The following is a 20,288-nucleotide window of genomic DNA, read 5'->3' on the forward strand; positions in this document are numbered from 1 at the left end:
AATTGTCACATTGTATAATTTGGGCACCCCACAATAGCTCTCAAGCAGTGTGGGGACAAGTGCATGGAATACTGCATACATGGCTTATGTTAAGGGCGTCTGAGTGGCAAACTGCTTACCTCACAGGTACAGCCCTGGGCATGAGGCCGTGTGTAGCAATCCCTTTGCTTGCTCCACGGCCCGATCCTTGATTGGTCGCTGCAAGGACAGTTAAACAGAAGTTGTATTGGTGGCTGTCTATAATCTGTCTAGCTACTGCCTGAGTATATAAACATGGTAACTGCACAATAAAATCAGACCTGCTTCCTGCTTAGTCTCCGGAGGTCTTGATTAGCAACTCGCAGCAACACTCTCCTCTACCCTGTTCCATGGACCTCCTGGCTGGATGAAGAGAGCCCACGCAAAGCAGCACAGGATCTTGGTGCCCAAGACCTGTAGCCTCCTCCCTGATAAGTGGATCTAAATCTGCATCTTGCTTCTAAGAAACAGAAATCAACTAAGGTCATGGGATATCACTTCCACAGTCAAGTTATGGAAAGTCTTTTGTGTTTTGACTCTCTCCCACCTTCTTCTGCATCGCAATTCATTCATCCTCCCTGTAGGTAATGAAGCTGAGACATTATGAGAAGCCCTGTGAATAGACCCATGTACATCCACCCAACAGAACAACACTCAGGCTCAGACACACTGGATGCTGCGAATAAGTCAAGAATGAGGTCAGAGGTAGATTCTCCCAGCTGATCCTCCAGGAAACCACAGCTTCAGTCCTGATAGACCTAGAGACACAGGCACCACCTGAGCTGATGTGGATCTCATTGCTCAGAAATGGTGACATCATCATTGTCTGTGGCTGTCAGCAGTGAGCTAGTTGGATGGTGCCCCACAGCAGTGGACAACTAGTGTGGTGACTAGGCCCTGGGTCTCCCTCCCACTCCCATCTTGGTTTAGTCTCTCTAAAGCCACATTGGCCTTCTTTCCAACATCCCACCCTGAACAAGGCACTTTCTGTCCAGTCTCTTCATGGCTGAGTCTTCTTCATAGCATTTCTTCCCCAATTGATCATGGCTGCTTCCTCTTGTCATTCTGGTTTCAGCAGAAGTATCACCTCATGGACATTCTCATACCTCCCCCTAGTTTCCCCAGCCTAGCACATGCAAGACACTGGTTTCGATCCTTAGCACTACAAAAAATAAAATTAAAAAATAAAGGTATTGTGTTATCAACGACAACAACAACAAAATGATTAGGGAAAGCTGAGTCATTCTTCTGTCATGTCATAAAATCTTAACAGACACTTACCTATATTTAAGAATTGATACAACCACACAACTTCTCACCCTGCCCCCTGCCCTATGTGAAGCACGACACCAGACACATGGCTCAGTTGCAGGCGTGTGAGGTCCCAGTGAGAGAATCAGACACCTCGTGCCTGTGGAAAACCTCAGATGAAAGTCATCGCCTTTGGAGATGGGATAGGTTTCTGAAGTCACCAGGCGCTCCACAGAAGCAAGCAGAAAGGGAAATGTGGATGAATTGGACAAGGTTAAAATCAATTGTGTTACCATAAAGAGATGGAGAAGACAACCTGCAGAGTTAGAAGATGGTCATAGTGGATGATTGCAAGGGTTGTTGCAGAACAACTGTACAGAGATACATCATTCATTGGGACTTTGAGTGCTAAGGTTGCTGTCCAGCAGTAGGTCCCTGCACAAGCCATCAGTCACCAGTGTGACTGAGCACTTGAAGTCTGGCCAGTGTGCCTGAGAGACAGCCTACTGCTTATGAACGGGCAAAGATCTGAGCTGGCGTTTCACAGGAGAAAGTCCTGGGAGGATCAGAGCAACCAGAGGAAGCTGCTGGAACCAGTCCAGGGCCATGGTTCCAGGAGCTGTAGCAGGATTGAGGGGCATGCAGCTCCCTCCAGTGTGAGTTTCCCAGAAGAGGTCTAGCCCTCAACGACACTGCCCTCCACCAGTAGCACTCAGCCTATGTAAATGGGGTGGACTCAAAGGGTGACATGGTGAGAGAACCCCCCTACAGAAGGACATTGCCGGAAAGCAGGCCAGGCTGAGCTACTCAGGGATGCTGGATAGCTGGTAAAGAAAGGAAAGGAGGGGTTTCCCAGGAGCCAGCAGGTCCTGTACTCCAGATGGGGAACATGGTACTACACTAGTGTTTTCCCTGTGCTTCTTAAGCTGCAGGCGTGCTGTGGAGCTGCCTATTTTGGAATGATATATTTTAAAATAAATCAACAAAAGTAGTGGTGAGGAGACTTTCACATGCTGATATTTATTCACCTAAAACAAAAACAAACCAAATCAAACTGGATTGAAGGAAACTCTTAAAACATCTCAAAGCCCATTGGCTAAAACTCAGAACAGATACACACTGAGTGCACAACTGGCCTGCTGCTCCCATCCTAGGGGGGAAGGCAAGCTCACTGTGCCCACTGCCTACACGCTGCTTTGGTGGCCACAGCGATGGAGCAGAAGTCCTGTCCCTTTGTTCATAGGTGGCATCATCTTATAAACCTGGAAACCAGGTGACTGCTTATTATTAGAGTTTTTGGTTTCATAGATACAAAGAAGGCAAACATGCAATAATCAATAGCTTTCTCTTTTAAAGTATGAAAAATATCTCACTCCTCCCAAAAAATCATCAGTCAAATGCTTATTCATAGATTTGCAAGAAAGACACAGAACCTATATTAGAATCATAAAATCTATTTGGAAGAAATAACCAAAACACTAATATAACTAATGTATAATAGTGGAAAAACTTAACATAAAGCTGATTTCCAAATCAGTGTATGAACATACTGCAGCCCAGTCTAAGCACAAATGGCTGATGTTTTTCTGAAAGTTGGGCTTGGAAGCAATAACTTATAGAAAGAGAAAAGTTCTGAGAGTAGCCAGTACATTTCTAAAAAGGAATATTAGTGAGGAAGGACTTGACTGGTCTTGGAGATACTAATCCTTCTAGTGACCCCAGATGGGGACAGTGGCCTCACTCCCAGAAGAGGTCCAAAGTGCATGCGTGGGCATGAGGGGAGGCTTATTCAGTAGCTGGTCTGCTTTGGAAAATGCTATCAGTGAGCACAAATTTCAGAAAAATTAAAGCTCCGAATGTTTTTAACTATGAAAGTTGCAAAAATCAGGAGAATGTTTCACTAGCCTTTGAATAGAGTTGTCTTCACAGGCAAGGTTGGAGGCCTGGGGGCTAGAAGTGAAAGGGTAGGGGCAAGATCACCAGGCCAGGGGTGGGGTCCTCCCTGTCTACTGCAGCCGAGTAAAGTGATTAGAAATTTAAACAGGAGGAAATGTAGGCAATGAACATGAAGCCTTGTCAACCTTGTGAGTGGATGTGGACTTGGCTGATTGAAAGGAGCACTCTATCATCAGATGCATAGACCTCTATCTCTTATGACACCTGGTGCTGTCAAAGATGTGGGGAAATAGCACTTTCAGACCTTGCTGTGTGAGTGCTAGTCACTGTCACAGAAACCTATTGATGGCTGTGAAAATTTTAAAAATATGTCTTTTATTTCGGGGGGTGGAGTTGGGAAAGAAGTGGAGGGGGTTTTGCCTTGACTATTGGGCATGAGGGGAGGCTTATTCAGTAGCTGGTATACTTTGGAAAATTACTGAATCTTCTACCTCTAGCTTTTTGGTGTCTGTAATTTCTGCTACCACAGAGGGAGGTGACTCTGTTTCAAGAGATGTAGACACAGGTTTCACTATCCACAGCAACTGGAAAACATGGTTCAATATCCTCCAGCTTGGTTGCTGACAGCTGAGATGTCATGGTGGCCGCTGGAGGCTCTAACTTCTCCCTCTGTTGATGTTGCTATAGTTGATGTGTCTTCCAGTTTTGATGATTGATCTTCCTCCAGCTCAGCAGGTGTGGCTGTGAGCTGCCCCAAGGGTAAGGATGGAAATTGGAGCTCTTCTGCCGGAGGCATTCCTATAACTTGAGGTGGCACTGGAGCTATAGAAGACAAGACCCCCAACATGACTGCCTTTTCCCTGGGCTTTCCCAATTCATGCAAGAACCCTGACCCTGAGAATAAACCAGCTCCTGTCCCCACAATAGAGGTCTTCCTAGATAGACGAGGGTCCACCAGGCTCGTCTGGCTTGGAACCAAATACAAGTTCCTGGTAGGAACAGCACAAGTCTTCCTCACACATTTGATCAACCCCAGATTCTCATCACAGGGCTCAGACTCACTGGGATCTGGGTCCTCCTGCTGCATAAGGAGTCTGAGGATGTGGAGGGTCAGCCCTGATGAAGGCACTGTGAGCTGCAGGAAGGTCCTGAGATGCTTCAGGGTGTCCATGTCAGGGGACCCCAAAACACCTTCTGGAGATTATATATCTACCTATCTATATTAATGTTTGTTTGACAGAGCACAGGGTGCTGTGGAGTTTGGAGTGAGGCAGGCAGCCATCAGGAATTGAGCCTGTCCTTTAGCTAGAACCTCCCAAGGACCCCTTCATGATGGGCTTCCCAAAGAGTGCCAAGCGGTCCACATGCAGCTGGGCAAGGAGGGCAATTCTATGAGGGACATGTGTGTCTAGGTGGTTCTCCAACTTCTGTCTAGTCTCTGTATAGGAAAGTGTGGGCAACCATGGCTGGGATTGGCTGTGCTGGGAAGGGATCCTCACAGGGACTGGCTCTGAGGCCTCAGCCACTCCTCTGCTCCTTGGGTACCTGATACCCCTCCACACCTCTCTGTATTCCTTCTGTAGGCAAAGCCACATACCTTAGCCCTGGGCTGGGAATCACACAAGTGTGGGACCTGGAGTTTGCCCAGCATCTTTTACACCAGCCTCCTGTGTGCCCCCATCTGGAGAAAGGAACCCTCCCTCTTGGCCCAAAGACCATTCACTTCTTTACTTGAAAGTACTCCTCAGCATCTTCCTGGAGATTTTCATACCTAGAAAAGGCCGAGAGGTGTCACCTGTTTCATCTCATGCCCCTTACCTTCCTAGATGCCTGGTGGAATTGAATAACTTCCTGATAGTAATGGAAGCTCATGAGGGCTGGTTTGTCTGCACTACTTCCTGAATGATAGGCCTCTGCTTCACATACATTGGAGCCATGAATGAACCCAACCACCTACTGCCTATCTATCTCAATGCCTGGGTCCCCTCAGTCCATCCCAGGGGTCCTTCTTCTGGCTACATGGAGATCAAGGACCTTGCTGGATGCAATCCACATACTCCTTTCCAAATGTGGAAGCTGTTTTTCCTGAGGCCTCAGAGGAGTGAGGCCTGAGGCAGAAAACTTCCTCAAAGGACCGGCCCATAGGAGAAGCTCGGAGCCCTTGGCAGGCTGCTTCACAAGACCAGGTCTGAGGCAAACACTCCTGGGGCTCATCCTACATGGTCCTCTAAGCACCCAGCAGGGTTCTCCTCTGAAAATCCTACTTTCTGCAGAGCTGACTGAGGCTCAGAGTGATGTCCGGTATTCCCAGCACCAAGCCTGGAGATGGTCACGTCCCTGGGCTTGGAGGTGGTATGTACTTTTTACACAGCAGCTCCATCGACATCTGTGTATTAGTCGAATATTGGTAGTTGCGCAAAAATTCGTGGACAAAGGTGGTGTTGCCTCTTTGCAGGTGATCACCAGATGACTAATGATGTCCTCCAGAACAAATGCCTTGAGTGTTTCTACCAGGCTGGACAGATTCACTGGTGCAACTCTGTTATGTTCGTCCTAATATGGGGAACCAAAAAAGGGACATTTCAACATGGAATCAGTAGCAAATTGCAAAATGATTAACTGCCATACAATCAAATGAAATCAAAAGAATTTTCCTCCTTATTCTCAGGGATCTCTCTCTCTCTCTCTCTCTCTCACACACACACACACACTCTCTCTCTCTCTCTCTCTCTCTCTCTCTCTCTCACACACACACACATACATACATACATACATACACACTCTCTCTCACACACACATACACACACTTTCTCTCTCTCACACACACACTCTCTCACACACACACATATACACACTCTTTCTCTCTCTCTCTCTCTCACACACACACACACACACACTCTCTTTCTCTCTCTCTCTCTCTCACACCCACCCACACACACACACATGGTTGTGAGGTCTGGGGATATTCAATGGGGAATCAGAGTGGTGGGCTAGCCTAAGCTCACCTGCTGTGGGCTGCTCTGTCTCATTCCTGGGTTCCCTGAAAAAAAAGGAACCCCAGAGGCAATGGGATCAAACACTGACCCAGTGCCTCCACACTTGGGAAAGGCCCCTACTCAGGGCTTTCCTGAGTCCTGAGAAGGTACAGATTGGTAGGCAGGAACCATGGCTCTGAGCTTAACTGTCTCCATATAAGTGAGCCAACTGGGGCTGTACTGGACTGTGGGTGCCTGGCTATCAGGGTTCCAAGTTCTGTTTGTTCCATTGTCAAGGAAGTGACCTCACTTCCTTGGGGTCCCCTTACCTGAAGCACTTTCTCACAAAATAGGTGCCATCTAAGAATCTCCTTTCTCCCTGTGACACATGCACAAGTGGATACAATTATACTAACACACTCTAGCTCAGGTTTCAATAAAGATCTGGGTAGAGCCAGCCTCCCAGGCGTAGGGAGACGGAGATAGGTTCAGACCCCTCCTCTCCTTTTTGCTGTGTGTGTGATCCTGAAGAAGTTCACTGAACCTTGCAGGGTCTTCCTACCTTCCTAAAATGTTTCTCAGGGACCATGCTAGCATCTGATTTTCAGATTGTCATCAGGTGTATGGGTCTATACATACGTATATTAACCTGTGAAATGGGAGAGTCACAGGATGATAATTAACAAATATACAGATGACATAGTCACAACTGGGGTGCGGGGAGACAAAGGATGTCATGCAACTCTACCTAGATCTGAGTCCCTCAGTGAGACAGGGAAGGTCCCTTTCCTCTTGGCCTTCCACTCTGCACCAGTTGGAGTGACTGATTTTCAGATTCTCCCTCTGTCATAGACCTTCTAGTGGCTTCCTGTGAGCTTTAGACATGTCTCAAATGCCTCTTCTCAGTGTAGGAGGTCTTCATGCCATGGGAGCTCCTAACAAACACAGCATCCTGGAGCCCAAGGCCTGTAGTCCTCTGCTCTCTAGGTGGATACAAACCTGCCTCTGGCTTCTAAGAATAGAAATTAGCAAGGGTCAAGGGAAAGTACCCAAAGGTTGAGTTATGGGAAGTCTCATTTCTGTCTCCTCGTAGGAAATGAAGCTGAGACATTCCAAGCAGCCCTGTGGACAGCCCCAGGGGCATCCATACCTAAGTTTCTTGACCAACAGAGGGTTAAGAAGGCTCAGTCACATTGGATTCTGCCAAAAAGACAGGAATGATCTCAGAGGCAGATCCTTTTGGATGTGCCTCCTGAAGACCAGAGACCCAGGCTCCTAACAGACCTAGATACACAGGCAGTAGCTGAGCTGGTCTGAATCTCCGGTGCTCAGAAACTGTGACATCATCACTCTCTGTGGCTATCAGCAGTGGGATGCTAACCCACAGCACTGGACAACTAGTTTGGAGACTAGGCCCTGGGTCTCTCTTCTCCTCCCATCTTGGCCCAGTCTCTCCAAAGCCACACTGGTCTCTTTTCCAATGTCCCACCACACCAAAGGCACTTCCCCACTCCAGTCTCTGCACTGCTCAGTCTTCCTCATGGCATTTCTTCCCTAATTGATCATGGCTGCTCCCCCTTGTCATTCTGGTTTCAGCAGAAGTGTCACCTCCCTGACACTCTTACACCTGTCCCTTAGTTACCCAATCCTCTTTCCTCTCTTTGAAATGGTTGTTGGTAAAAGCTGTCCTGAAACCTTCTCAGGCTTCCCTCTTTTCAACAGTTTAGCATGATTAACTGATTTAAGATTCACATTCACCCTCCTCTTTGCTGATTCTTGTATAACTGAAGACCATGGCACACATGGGATACATTTAAGGGCAATCAGGAACTTTTAAGAGGGCTTGATGTTACATCACTTAAATTAAATCTCTCAGGAAACCCTGAGTGATTCTTCTGCCATGTTGCAAAACCCCACACATTCACTAATATTTTAGAATTTGCAGTCTGCTGTATCCCTTTTATTTTCCACTGAGATTTATGAAAGTGAAGTATCACATTTGAAGAGAGTCTTGTCCTTCCTGGGCAGTGTCATGAACACTGTGATCTTTAAGATCCTGGTTATGATAGATGTGCTCTCTGGTTATGGAAAATGGCACATCACCCTCTACTGATTTTCTGACCTTTTTTTTTTTTTGGTATCCTTCCCTGCACCACTGGTAGGCAGTATTTTGAAAATCTGTACTTATGTTTGTGACAAGGTGGCAGCAGCATGTCTTGTCATAGTTCTTTTGTGCATTGGTCATCAGGGAGACCAGGGAGAGGAAGGATGAAAGGGGCCCCACAGCAGAGGGTACTGCTGGGATTCTAGACCTCTGGGGGAACGTTGGCATGGTACCAAGCAGAAACCTGGGACTGTAGAAAATGGCAAGAAGTTGGCTGGCGTTTCTGGGCTTCCATTTCTAAGTGCCTCACCTAGGTGAAAAAGGTTGGTTATAAAATTCACTGATGCAAAAAATTCATCAAAGAACAAGGATGGAGTGAACAGCCACCAATTTGTCCAAGAGCTCGGTCATTCTGCATGTCTTTAGGACAAGCCTGCTTTGCTTCTTTCAGGATGGAAGCAGACCACTTTCTCTTGTCCTGCACAGGGGTAAAGACATTGTGCTAATTGCCTTCCCACTACAAAGAAAAAAGACCACTGGAGTAAAATCAAAGAGGCAACTCAGAGGGCCATAATGATTCAATAGCTAAGGCTACTGGGCAAAGAGAAGGAAGAGACAATTCAGCTTTTTGTTTTCCTTTGTTAGAGCATTATAACTAGACATAGTATCTGGTTTCATTTTGACAAAATCAAACATGCAAGAAATTTGCTTTCGATACCCCATCCTTTTCCCTCCCTTCCCCTCACCCCGTTTTCATCCTCCTCTACTCTACTAAACTTCCTTTCTTCTACATACACATAAAACTTATTCTTATTTGTTCCCTTTATATGTGAATATAGCAATATTGGGTTGAATTCATTTCCTTTTTCATCTCATTTCTGACATGGCTTGGCCACCAAGCCATGCAGCCATGTTCCCTGGTGAGAGGTAGCAGCAGAGTGAAGCAGATACAGAATGGTGGCCATGGTGGATGGAGCTCAGGCAGAGAGCAATGGCTCTCTTGAGGCAGGACAATCCAGTGCCAAGGTGAGCTAGGACCACCCACCTGTTGTCCCACTGAGACTAGGACTAGCCCACTGTACACACAAGCTCCATTCAGCACTGCAGCTCCAGATGCGCCCCCCCCCCCCCCCCGGCCCCAGCTCATTCCTGACTCCAGACCTCAACCTCCTGCTTTCTCCAATGTAGGGAGAAAATGGAAAAAAGTTAGACCCGAATGGGATTGCAGGGCCAATCAATAGTATTAGTACTTTTCCAAACTCTGAGTAGCATAGGTTTGGACCAATAGCATGGACTAAGGTGTTATATAAAACTCTTCTAGCACTCTTAGAGGGCAACCCATGTCAGGTCACCTCTCTCCCTAGAGGAGATCAGTTTCTATGCACACTTGAGTAATCCTATTCTTGCCTCCACTTATCGTGGTCTCTGGATTTTATTCTTGGAATACATGAGAAAAGACCAAGAAGAAGAAATTGGTGGTAAGCTGCTGGGTTCTGCTGCAACACAGGAGGGCTAAGCCCACCATGAAGCATGTTTGTGGGCTTCAGGGGCCTGCAGCTTAGGCATACACCAGCAGAGGAGAATCTAGCTTCTTAAAACTCCAGCTTCAGCTCCCTTCCTTCCTCCCTCATTCTCCTTGTCCTCCTCCTACTCCACTGATCTTCCCTGTATGCTTATGATATCCAATCTTCTTTCCAATGGCCTTATTTCCTTATTTTGCTCTAACTTCCACTTATGAGAGAAAACATTTGAACCTTGATTATCTGAGTATGGCTTATTTTACTTAGCATGATTTTCTCCTATTGCATCCATTTACCAGCAAATGCTATTATTTCATTCTTCTTTATGGCTGAGTGTAACTCCATTGTGTGTATACGCCACATTTTCGTAATCTGTTCATCTATTGAAGGATATCTGATTTGATTCTGTGTTTTGCCCACTATGAATTGCGATGCAATAAACACTGAAGTGGCTGTATAGCTACAGTATGCTAATTTTATATCTTTTTAATAAATAACTGAGGAGTAGAAGAGGTGGGTCATAGGGTGGTTCCATTCCTAGTATTTTAGAAATCTCCACACTGCTTTCCCGAGTGGTTACACAATTTTGCATCCCCACCTATTTCCCCAGATCCTTGCCAGCCATTTATTATTTGTGTTCTTGATAACTGTCATTCTAACTGGAATGGGATGAAACTTTAGTGTAGTTTTGATTTGCATTTTCGTAGTTGCTAGTGCTGCTGGACACTTTTTCATATATTTCATGGTCACTTGTATTTCTTCTTTTTGAGATATTTGTTTACTTCTTTTGCCCATTTATTTATTGAACTATCTGTTTTGTTTTTTGTTTTCATCATTTAGTTTTTTAAGTTCTTTATATATTCTTAGTATTAATCCCCTGGCAGAGGAACAACTGGCAAACATTTTTCCCATTCTCTAGAGCTCTCTCTTCCCTCTCTTAATCATTTCCTTTGCTTTTCAGAAGCTTTTTAATTTGATGCCATCCCACTTATTGATTCTTGGTTTGATTTCTTGAGTTATATGGGTCTTGTTGAGGAAGTTGAATCCTGCATCATTATAATGGACTGTTGGCCCTGTGTTTTCTTTTAGCAGTTGCAAGGATTTTGGTCTAATTTCTGAGTCTTTAATCCATTTTGAATTTGACTTTGGTGGAGGATGAAAGGGAACTAAGTTCATTATACTATATAGAGAAATCTGATTTTCCCAACACCATTTATTGAAACAGTTGTCTTTTCTTCAACATATATTTATGGCACCTTTGTCAAATATCAGATAGCTCTAAAGAATTGGGTTCAGATGATTCAGTTTTGAGGAATAGAAAGGAAATAGGAGGCCACCCCCAATCCCCCTGCATGGGACACTCACTAACCTAGCACTCTGTGCACTGTTCAATGAAACCCAAGAAGCTGAAGTCTTTACCTTCTAAGGAATTCAAGAATAAGCTAACCATCCAAAGTGAATTAGTAACATCTTTCATGTGCACACCTAGCTAAGTGACTGTGTATTACCTTCCTACCAAAGGTGATAGGCAGACAATGGACCACTGGACTTGAAAGACTGAAGTTCAGTACTCTTGGGAAATCATCTCTGTAGGAGGTGACCCATGGCAGCAGAGCACTGGCTGTTTCTATGTTCTGTGACAGCTCTTGGAGAAGGCAAATGGGGAGTGATGGCCAGAATGAAGACCAGCCAAGGAGAAAAGTGGTGGGCTTGACCTGATGCACCCTTAGGATCAAGTATATTCAAATACAGGGGACAGCCCTGTATTTGAAATTCTAAGCCTTTATTTGTTTTCTAAGCTGGTAGAAGTCAAAGGATTTGAACCTTTTCTCTCTTACCTCCTGTAGTTGTGGGCATTTATTTGATGTCCTTGAGATATGGCATTCTCTCCCCCACAGAAGCAATAATCCAAAATTTCTTAATTTTGAAACAGGGTCTCACTAAATTTCCCAGAGTGGCTTGAATTTAGGATCCTGCTGCCCCACACCTTGTAGTCCCTGGGACTACAGATGTGCACAAATGTGTTTGTTTTACTATCAAATGTCAGGCATTTTAAAAAATGCAGGCACACAGAAGGTGCGTAGTAATCAACTTCATGGGGCTGATTTGGAGTCCAGTGGTCCAGTGTGTACTTAGCAGTAGCAAGACCCTGGGTCAATCCCCAGCACTGCAAACAAACACAAACAATATCCCCAAGCAAAGCCCAAACCAATTTCATGTATGCATAAATAGACCCTGAACCTATCTCCTGGCAGTTATTCAGTAATTGTCAGCTATTTTTTCCCCTTTTAAATCCTGTATTTTTTTCTGGGTTTGCAACTCCCCTCTGGCTTCTTGTTTATGCAGAATGGAGACTTTATGACTAGCTTAGTTTCTGCTATGCCCATTTCACTGGCAGTCAGTTGTCAATCCTATTCTTACAGTGTAGGTGCAACTGGCTCCTACACGCTACTACCACCATGGTTGGGGTTCACTTTCAGCACTCATCTGAATGATCACAACAATCTAAGCCCACTCACTGCGCTTCAGTTCACTGTCCACACTTCATCTCAGAAACAGGAGGAGGGCAGAGCAGACAAGTCATTTGGGAGGCACTGCTGAAGTGCATAGTGAGAAGATGAATGCTGCTCACACAGCTTAGAGGGTGAGAGCCTCCTTGAATTCTGTGATCTAGGGGTGTCATTTTCTCCTTGCAATCTCTTGTTTCTTTTCTTTTGATGGGATGGGACCCAGGTTCCTTCACAGGCTAGGCAAGTGCTCCACTGAGCCACAACACAGGCCCTCAATGTAGTCTTCATCTTGATGCATATTTTGGGTATGACATCACTTCCCCATTAAGATCTTCCCAGTGGTCACTTCCACTTAAGTGACAAAGCTTCATCCAGCCTGGGTTCCCTTTGACTTACATTCCACTACTCCCTTTGAATTTCTGCAAAACTCAACCAGTCACTGCACCTTTTATTCCTCCTGAGCTTTTCCATCTTCAGGCTTTGGTTTAGGCTCTGGCCATTACCTCTTCCCACTGTTCAAGGAACTAAACTGTATTAATCCTTGCAGTCCCAGCTCCACCTCACAGCCATGAAGTTTATCCTGATTGCCTTCAGGGAAAAGTGTCCCTATTTGTCCTTACAGCTCCCTCAGAACTGACGTGTGCCTCACTTTCTTGCTGAAGATTTTCACCTAATTTCCATTACTACCAGAGCAATGGTGAGTTCAGTGTACAGCCTATAATCACTTTTTCAAATGTCATCTGATTCAATCCAGGTTTCTGTAGTCTAAAGGCGCAGGGTAGTGTAGAGAACAGCAAGAGATGCATGCAGGTGACAGAATCTACTTGTGGTTACTACAGGAGCAGCTTCTGACCCCAAAGCCATTCCTGCCCACTCTTGCTCCCAGTACTTTGTAGATCTTCCCAAAAGGAACCAGGTACTTTTATTTTGTTCATGATATTTGGCCAGGTTCAAAGGCAAAGAAGGTTATTGACACTGACTTGCTTATGGGAACATCTGACACATTCCCTTTCTATAAATTGAAAATGTGGCTGAGAAGCAAGAGGCTGTTGGTTTCCTGCAAGGCCAGCAGAGGGCCATGAAGTGTCTCTACCAGGAGCTTCAGGACAGTTGGATTTCATTGCAGATAGCAGGTCTTGCTGGTGAGGTTGGACAGCCTCAGTCCAGGTCTTCAGATTCACTATTATAGTCTTTCATGCAAGGATATTTTTTCCTTTTCTTTTCTCAGTGCTGTTGATGAAACAGGGGACTTGTGCATGCTAGGCAAGTGCTCCTTCACCAAGCTACATCCCTAGTCCTAGGGCAGTGATTCTTGTTAAGGCCTCAATCACCTGTGGAGTCTCATGCCTGAAAAACATGCTGACTTCAGCAGTTTGGATAGGACCCCAGGCCTCTGCACTTTGAAAGAGTTTCTCCTGTAATGGCAGTGTGCAAACAAATTAGAACCACTGCCTTGGCCTGAATGCAGGAGTAGTGGAACTTCAACAAGTCCCCCAAGTTGAACCCTCAGCCATGAGCTAGGGATCATCCTGCAGAGGAAGCACCAGTAGTAAAGGGGAGTAAAAATATAGGCAAGAAAGAACTGTTGGCAAAGGGGAGTAAAAATAGAGGCTGGGAAGAGAGCACAGGGATTAGGGTTAAGACAGGTTAAAAGTCTGGAAACAGATACAAAATAGGTAAGGTGGGAGGCAACTCAGCCCAACTCCAGAGGGGACGGCCCAAGTCCTCTTTGAGGTGCCTCTAGTTTGATTTGAAGCTAGTCATTTATCGGTCTCTAGGCCTCAGTTTCATCATATAGAAATAAGATTCAGAATACTTCGATGTTCTAGACTGCCTTTTTCTTACTTTCTCCTCCCCCACTCCCCATCCCCTGCCATGCTGCCCTTATAATGCTGGAGATTAAACCTAGGGCCTCATGTCTGCTAGGCAAGAACTCTACCACTGAGCTACATTCCTAGCCCATTTTTTCTGACACTGTAAGTGTGCTTTTACCCTAGCAGTACGGGTTTCAACCAGATTGCTAAGATTTGCAACCAGAGGATTCTCACTAACAAAATAAGCAACCTTTGACCTGGTGTAGTGTTGTATGCCTATGATCTCAGCCACTGAAGATGCTGATGTAGGAGGACTGCACAATTGAGGCAAGGTTCAGCAACTTAATGAGACCAAGTCTCAGAAAATAAAAAGAGGCTGGGAATGTAGTTCAATGGTACAGTGCCCTTGGCTTCAATATCTACTACAAAAATAAATAAATAAATAAATAAATAAAAAGTAACTTCTGCATTTAGGTCAAATAAGGACCGTTTTCCTCCATGACAGCAGGGATAGTCACCTAGTTTTTTCATCCCTCAGTAAATCCTTCATAAGGTAACAAGCATTCATAATTGGAAAAGTATTCTTTAAAGTTAAAAAAAATTACAGTATGACACTCTCAAGACAATTTATTTTTTCACTTGATTTTTTTCTAGAATAAAGCAACTGATAACAACATGAGTATTGGACATATACAAATATTGCTTCAGGCATATAGTCCCTATATCCTCAACAACATCACTGATAATCAGATAGATATAATAAGACACAACAATGTTGATTTATCCAAGAAAACTCCTATTATATTTGCTTATGTTAATTCTAGAAAATACAGTAAAGCATTGGCATATTTACAATGCAAAATGTATTCTGTTTAAAACTTTGTAACTCAGTTTCTTGTAGTATCTCCTTCACAGGTGTTCGAAATTTCCCTAAACTTTCAAATTAGCTGCTTGTAGCTCTATTTAGAAAAATCTAAAAGACCATATATCCTAGGACTGCATCAGTATTCCATCAGATGAAAACATTATGGATGTATTTTATGAATGAATTATTGTCTGAATCATGGTTTTTCAAACTTCAACATTAAAATACTTTATAGTATACTCTTATATTGTTCATCCATAATAAAATCTAGTGAAAAAATAGTGTGATGAAATAACTCTTTTTAAAGTATTTGCCACAATAGGGAAGGTCACCAAGTAGTTCTGATAAACCCAGGCTAATTCTCTCTTAAGATCAGGAGCCATCTTGTCAAAAGTTATAAAAGACTCATTTCTGTTTTCTGCAAAATATTAGGATTTCTATTTGGCCTGGCCATATTTTGATGTTTTAAACTTGCTTGGAATGCCTGCCCGTGCCTTGAACTTAACCATGCCTGGTTTTTCCTGACAAGATAACAACCCTCTCTGAAACCCTAATGGCACACCTCATAAATTCAGATGTTGGGATCCAAATTTACTCCCTAAATGCTGAACCATTTAGATCTTTATGCTAGTCAAAATCCTGTTATCTGTAAGTTCTCAAGACACTCCTCTTTTGCAACTTTTGAGCTATAAAACTGTGCTCCTAGAGAGCTGGAGTACGTCTTCTAACCCAAGAATTTTGGGAGAGACAGTCCCAGCTGGTCAGAATTACAAGCTCGCCTTAATTTGATTTAAAATTGGAGTTGGTGGTCTTTTCTTTGCGTCGTGGTTTAATAGTTCATATATCCACCCACACACATGCATGCGTGCACACACATACATATGCATATACACACATAAAATATATATACATACATATATATGTATATGCACATGCAAATTATATGTATGTACATATACAAACATGTAAATTTAATGAGAGGCACATATGGGTTTTATGACTATGCACATATATGTAAAATATATATGTATATTCATTCAAAGGTTACTATGCATAAGACATAGGTTTATAAAACCCAAACTATGCTAGCATGACCTATAGCCATTTAGCTGCAATTAATTTAACAAAAAGCATTACATACTAAAAAGTACAGAAAGAGGGGCTGGAGTCGTGGCTCAGTGGAAGAGTGCTTGCCTCGTATGGGTGAGGCACTGGGTTCGATTCTCAGCACTACATATAAATAAATAAAAAATAAAGGTCCAACACTAAAAATATTTTTTTAAAAAAAAGTACAGAAAGATTTGCTTTGAAGGGGAAGGTTTACTAGTAATGTACCAGTAGAAAAACAACTTTCCAAGAGATTTTTCTTTGTGCTTTCTGTAAGCAAATGAGTTTAATTCATAGAAATATACAAATATATAAGTACACCATAAGGAAAAAAATAGTAATTGGAAAAGCCAAACACAGTTTTACCAAAGAAAATCCTGAAACACTAAAGTCTAGGAAAGCTCTAAAAGTGTGTACATAGTGAAACTTCAGTTTAATACTCAAGTAAGAAAAATCATAAGACATGAACGTGGTAAAATGTATTATCTTTTAAAATAAAAAGAAGGAAACTATGAAAAAGGGCAGAAGCAGCAGCTTCAAAATTGAGCCAAAGGAGATGAAATCTCAGCAACCCAGTTCAAAGCTGGGAGTCAGATCTTCCTGAAATACAGAGTTCCTACCATCCTTTGGGATGGGAGCATTAAAGATGTACCAGCAGGTGACATAGAAGATGGGTGATAGCAAGTCGGTTGGGCTCTGGACAAGCATATGGTAATGTCTCTTTGCTAAAGCCTGTTTCCTAATCATTCTAAATGACAGGTACCTGCAACTGCTCACAGACTACACTCCTCAATAATACCCACTGTTTTCAGGCAGCATATGTTCCCAACTAGATCACTACATTATGGAAAAAAACATTCTTTTCATTTTAGTTTAACCTAACATAGTGTTCTAGACTACTAGTACATGTTTCAAGTTGATTCTCTTGAAAAATCCCAACTTGCAGTTGGAACACTAGATTTTTGAGAAATCTTAGGGATCATCTAGTCTAACCTCTTTATCTTAAAAGAAACTAATAGCATTAAGTATCTACTAGATTAAGGTCATAAAGCTTGAACTAGCACCCTCATCTCCTATAACCATTTCATTTTTTTCCAAGTAGCATTTAACTCTTCCATTATGATAAACTAATAATCACCTTCCAACAGAAAACAAAGGAAGAGTTACTTCCTTTCTGTATTCACTATGTGCCATGGTCTTGGCAGCCCGGGTGTGAGAAGCCTGCTTTACAAACATTATCTTACCTAATACTTAGGATAACTCTAAGAACTAGGAAATATTCACTCAATTCTACAAATGAGGAGAATGTAATTTGAGCATGATGAAAAGAAGAAAAAAGAAAACCCAGATTCTCAGTTTACCAGAGAAAATACATCCTTACTGCCTCTCATTGAATTTACCCTTCAAATGCTGAAGTCTCACACGGAATCAAGCCCAATGCTTGACCCACTCATGAGAAGCTAATGATTACATGACTTATTAAGTGGATAATTTAATTCATTACAAACAAAACTGCCTAAATCTACAAAGAGAGGGTTTCGTTGTTTGATTCGTTACATAATCCCTAAGAAAGGCTTCAACAGTGGGCAATTTGCATACTAAAAGGTGATTTAAGCAATGGCTGTTTCTCATCCTACACATAATCCATTTGTTTAACAAATAGGTTGTGAGATATTATTTTTTACAGTGTTGAATCTGATGATGAAAAGTAAAATAAAAATTTCTTGCAAGGCTCTGTTCCGCCCCCCAAGAAAAACACATGAATTTCAAAATCACTCAAGAAACCAATATAAATGTGAAACACTTCCCTCCTTCTTCCGATGGAAGAAAAAAACTCACACAACCTGAACACCTTCAATGTGCCAGTTCTTGAACTTCCATCCATTGTCTCACCTTCATTCCTTACAACCAAGCAAATTAGGCAACATTCTATTTTCTGATCATTAAATTGAGGCTTAGTGAAATTAACATACTCACTTAGTTACTAAAGATTTGGAACTGGAACCCAAAGCTATGTTCTCTCCAAAAAGAAGCCAGAAGTGAAAGGAAAGTGACCACAACACTCGGAGCAACCAAAAGATCTTTATTGCAGCAGTGCAACAAAGAGAAAAGAAAGAAGGAGAGAGAGAGAGAGAGAGAGAGAGAGAGAGAGAGAGAGAGAGAGAGAGAGAGAGGAAGCGCACACAGGAGAGAGAGACAGAAAGCAAGAGAGAGAGCAAGAGAGAAAGAGCAAGAGAGAGTGTTAGTCTGTAAACAAGTCAAAATAACACCTGGCATTTTGCCAGGGGAATGTTAGAGTTCGTAAACAAGTCTGGATGGTGCCTGGCAAAATGCCAGAGGGAGTGGTTTGAGAAGTAACAAAAGCGAGCCATTAAGTGTGGAGATTCCTGATTGGTTGACTGATGTATCTAGTTTATGCTAATTAGATAAGCTGTGTGGAATGTATAAATACTGCTCCTGTCCTGCAATAAATGGCTCCTACTCCTGCTGTATCAATGTACACAAGTTGTTCGTCACCCCCTGGTTATTTTGCTGCAGCCGGACTGCGGCAAGAGAGGGGGCCTGGCAGGAGGGAGTTTTTATAGCCCAAATCTAATAGGGCCTCTGGGTCTGCAAGCTGCCTTGTTGGCCCAAGGGGGGGTTAAGTGTTCAGCCTTAAGCAGGGTTGAATGTTCAGACTTGAGGCAAACAGGTGATAAAGGACCAGATAGAGGGGGGTTTGAGTGCGTGGGCTGTCTTGCAGCCAACATCTGTTCAGCCTGCCCTGCAGACAACACAGTTCAGCCTGCTCTGCACCCAACAAGAAGTACAATTTTTCCACTGCTCTCTGAGACAGAGAATGAGTCTTTTTTTTTTTTTTTCCAAAAAGAAAACTGTGCATGTACACGGTGTGTTTGCGTGTTTTGTTTGGGGTACCAGGGATTGAACCCAGGTGCATTTAACCACTGGGCCTTTTTATTTTCTGTTTTGAGACAGGGTCTCGGTGAATTGCTTGAGGCTGGGTGGGAAAGGTACAGAGAGCTGGACCTGAGTTTGGGGTTCTGGGAAGAAGGATGCCTGGGTTGGGCAAGCTGTGCCAGCATCCCTCAGGTGGGCTTCCAGCAAAGAACACCTTGAATTGGATCCACCAGTCTCCGGGCTGCTACCATGCCCTCTGGCCATGACAAGGATGACTTCAAGAGATTAGCACTTTCTGAACTTCTGTTTCTTTCCTGCCCCCAAGGTCCTCCCTTTACCCCTAAGCCAAATCTGGAGCAATTGGTCTAGCACCAAATCTATTCAAAGCCAGGTCCATCAGTTCAGGCAGTTGTTTATATTCCCACCCCTTCCAGCGGCCCCATTTGTCTTCCTTGGGCTTGCCACCTACTCTCTGCTCCCAGGATGTGGGGCCTGGCCTTGGCTTCCCCTTCTCTTCCAGGCAGCAGTACAGGCCCTGTGGAACTGGAAAAAGGCCCTGCGATATTCAAGGCAGGTTCCACAGGGATGTGTAGATTCATTCTCCTGTGGAGACCAGATGGGCCCGAGATCAGGCCCTTTTGTGTTTTTTATAATTTATTTTGAAATTTTATTAATGTTTTTATATGAAATGGGGAGCAGTATGGAGAGAGATTGGTCCCTGTGCAAGTGTCTTATGATGTGTAAATCAGAGAGAAGCTGTGAGGTGGTACAGGATGGACCGAAAGGAAGAAAAGCCAGGAGAGAGGCCAGGATGGGAGGACACTACACATCCATTCTCTCCTGTGTCCTGGCCTTGTGGCTCTGGCCTAAGTATCTGCCCTTCACAAAGGCAGCCACTGTAAGGACAGGGCCCTCTTCTTCAAGTCAAAGTGGGGAAGTGAGTGGGTGAAACTGGAAGGCTGAGTCTGGAGTGAAAGTGGCCCTGGTCTCTAGGGCCACAGCTGCCTTGGTGGGTGAGAAAGCAGAAGACAAAGAGGATGTCCCTTCTGTCTTCCCTTCCTGCCCCAGGCCAGAGCCTGGGGTTCAAGTGTCTTAGGGCCAGTCCCCTAACTCCTCCTGACTGGGAGATAATTTTTTTTTTTTTTTTTTTTTTGGTACTGGGATTGAACTTGGGCACATAACCACTGAGCCACATCCTCAGCATTTTTTTTTTTTTTAATTTAGAGACAGAGTCTCATCAAGTTGCTTAATGCTTTGTTTTTACTGAGGCTGTCTTTGAATTCACAACCCTTCTGCCTGAGCCTCCTACCACGGGGAGTAGAGGTGTGTG

The 20,288-nt window shown here is 43.8% G+C and overlaps 1 long non-coding RNA gene across 1 annotated transcript; it reads right to left on the reverse strand.

Moving 5' to 3' along the window:
* Positions 1-3,526: 3,526 nt before the first annotated feature.
* On the reverse strand, positions 3,527-18,311 carry LOC114104423 (uncharacterized). The gene is made up of 4 exons (XR_003584842.2): positions 18,038-18,311; positions 5,526-5,718; positions 4,763-4,936; positions 3,527-3,987 (listed from the first exon to the last, which is right to left on the reverse strand). It is a non-coding gene; the product is annotated as an uncharacterized lncRNA (long non-coding RNA).
* Between the last annotated feature and the right edge of the window lie 1,977 nt (positions 18,312-20,288).

This window comes from Marmota flaviventris, chromosome 3, assembly GCF_047511675.1.
Source record: "Marmota flaviventris isolate mMarFla1 chromosome 3, mMarFla1.hap1, whole genome shotgun sequence".
In the NCBI taxonomy this organism is placed as follows: domain Eukaryota; kingdom Metazoa; phylum Chordata; class Mammalia; order Rodentia; family Sciuridae; genus Marmota; species Marmota flaviventris.